Genomic DNA, 2,566 nt, shown 5'->3' with positions numbered 1-2,566 from the left:
GAGGTAGAAAAGCGACAGGAGCGAGGAGGGGAGGGAGGCGGCGGACCAGCCAGGGAATTGGGTTAGCGGCATAAGGTGGATTGTCATAACCGACGCGTTACTTCTCGCAACGTAAACGATTATATAACGGCGTTGGGCGCGTAAACGACGCCGGTGTCCGAGTACGCCTTAAAACGCCTTAAAACGCGTTCAGCCGGAAGCGGACTTTCTCCGCTGCTTCGGTCGCGCCGCGCCGCGTCGCCGGCAACCTTTTCCAACTCGCGCGTCGCGTTCGAGCTGGTCCCCTTCCTTCCACCACCGAGGTTGCGCGTCTTCCTCTTCTTTTCTTCCGTTGCTTCCGACGTCCTCGACAGTTCTTCGCGTCTACGCGCTGTAATTTCATCGCGCCAATTATAGAAAAATGCGAGTTTCCATTTGAACGTGCAATTTGAACGTACGCAGCGTATCCTACTTGGCCTGTTGGTTTTATCCTGGCCCGTACGATCACCCGTTTCCGAGAACCAGGGAAATTTGGTATTTCCAGGTAGCTAAACCGTTCGCGTCTTCGTTTTCCGTACGAAGACGGTGTACGTTAGCGTATTTATCGGAGGGAATCGCGTTCGCCGTAATTACCGTAGACCGGTGTCTGGCCGTGTAGCGTTCGGCGCGAGCCCTTGCCACGTCGCTACCGTCGTTGCAAAATCGCCGTTTGTTTTTATCCGTTTTACGTAATGCCGCCGATGATCGATATCGGATATTCGATGCTCCATGTTGCAGCGTATAAACGATACCGTACAGCTCGGCCCAATTGCTACAGGTTTCTCGAGTGGAGAGGGTCCTAGCGTGTCCTGCAGCAGTTTACCCACCATGACATCACCTATCACGCTCGCTCGAGCATGCCGCAACACTCTGCTGCCTACCTGCTTACCTTTTCCAATCTTTTCCTTCCCCTTCCCCTTTTTCCACCCTTCTTCTCTTTCCTACCGATCTCCAATCCTTCCGATCGACGTCTCTCTCGTCCACCGCGTACGCGATAGTCACGTGAGGATCCAGCGAAACGGAAGCGTATCCGAAACGTTACCGCCTTCTCTTCCCGCCTTCGTTTCCACTGGTTCCTTGCGCGTTCGTAGGAAATTTAAATATCGAAAGTAGGCGCGTCGGGCGCGTCGCGCGAGAATCGCGCCTGCAGGATTTTTGCAAAAGCCGTCCGATTTTCTACGAACGCCGTCGCTCCTCTTTCTCCGTCCACCGTCTCCCCTCCAATCGCGTCTACCATCGCGTACACACACTCTCTTCGTGATTTTCACTCGGCGAGACGACGTAAGCCGCGCATAAGGTGAAGGTATCGATTGCGCAACATCGATATTATGCAACCCGTAGCGGTTTCCTGCTGTTATCTAATTATCCGGAGTAGAGGAACTCGAAGAGAGGAGGTCGCGCAGCCAATAACGAACCTAATTCTTGGGCGCGCGAGCGCGATCGGTTCGTAGAGGTTTCGCGGGCCAGCTTCCTCGCGCTTTTGTCATTCGCCGAGCGAATATATTCGACGCGTCTCGATTCGACGTCTCGACCGATTCTTCTCGATCCTTGGGCCGGATCGCGATCGTGCGCGGCAGTTGGCAGAATTTTCGCGGCGTCGTAATTGCGCTACGCGGCCCACGGTTTAGGAAGCCGCGTGTCGTAAACAAACGATAAATTTACGCGGCGGCGATATTTATTAAAGATCCAGCAGAAACGATAGATAGGAAGGAGGAAAGAATCTGGACGGTTGACTCGCCTATTTTGTTTGGATTAGGTCATCGAGCTTTTCCAGTCGCGATATATATCCGGCTGATATATCGATACACGCCTACGTAGCCACGTGCTCGAGACACCTTCGAGAGAGAAAACGGCCGATAATTCCTGCTGCCAGGCTGGTGCCGCTGTCGTTCCTCGTCCCTCCTGTCCAATTTCTCCCTCTTCTCGGCTACGCGTTAATATTAATAGTAATAATAATAATGAGATGTCTCAGAAATGGAAGATAAGGATAGTGGCAATTTGTTTACTCGAGGAGGCGACTCTGGGTTCCCATTTTCGCGAAATAGTTCCTACTTTCGTCGTACTCTCGCATACTCTCGCATCGATCGCTCAGCGGCTACGTTATACAGCCGATGGTATCGCTTACACGTTGCTTAACCATCTGTCTTATTAATCGTTGCTTGTCCATCGCGGTGCGTACGGTAGGGCGTATCGCCGTACCGTACCTGGCTGTATTTGCATCTACGTTTCTGGTATATACGGATACATCGCTTTGAAACTCGCGCTTTGCCAGCACTCGTCCGAGTACGGTCTTCCGGACTTTACGAGGAAACGCGCGCGAGATAGCCAGCCTACTCTGCGAATACGCGGAGCGGTTGCGAAGAAACCGTTGGATTAGAAAGAAAAGGCGACGGCGATCGGCGAGGTCGTAACCGACGAGGAGAAGAACCGTCTGTCGGCTGGATGGTCGTCCAGGAAGTAGGTGCGTCGAACGTAGTTCCTACCGTGGAGGCCGAGACGGTTGTAATAGCGATCGGCATTGTCGTGGTTGCCGTATCGTCGCGTTCGG

At 53.2% G+C, this 2,566-nt stretch overlaps 1 long non-coding RNA gene across 2 annotated transcripts in view; it reads left to right on the top strand.

Annotated features, from left to right (window-relative positions):
- LOC117152308 overlaps positions 1–2,391 on the top strand; it is a 30,248-nt gene extending 27,857 nt beyond the window's left edge. For both annotated transcript variants that reach the window (XR_004462652.1, XR_004462651.1), the window contains exon 4: positions 2,381–2,391. This is a non-coding gene — a long non-coding RNA (uncharacterized LOC117152308). The remainder of the gene's footprint in view (positions 1–2,380) is intronic.
- The last annotated feature ends 175 nt before the right edge of the window (positions 2,392–2,566 follow it).

The sequence above is a fragment of the Bombus impatiens genome, unplaced genomic scaffold, assembly GCF_000188095.3.
Source record: "Bombus impatiens unplaced genomic scaffold, BIMP_2.2 scf_1079, whole genome shotgun sequence".
Classification (NCBI taxonomy): Eukaryota; Metazoa; Arthropoda; class Insecta; order Hymenoptera; family Apidae; genus Bombus; species Bombus impatiens.
This window is presented reverse-complemented; position numbering and strand designations above follow the sequence as displayed.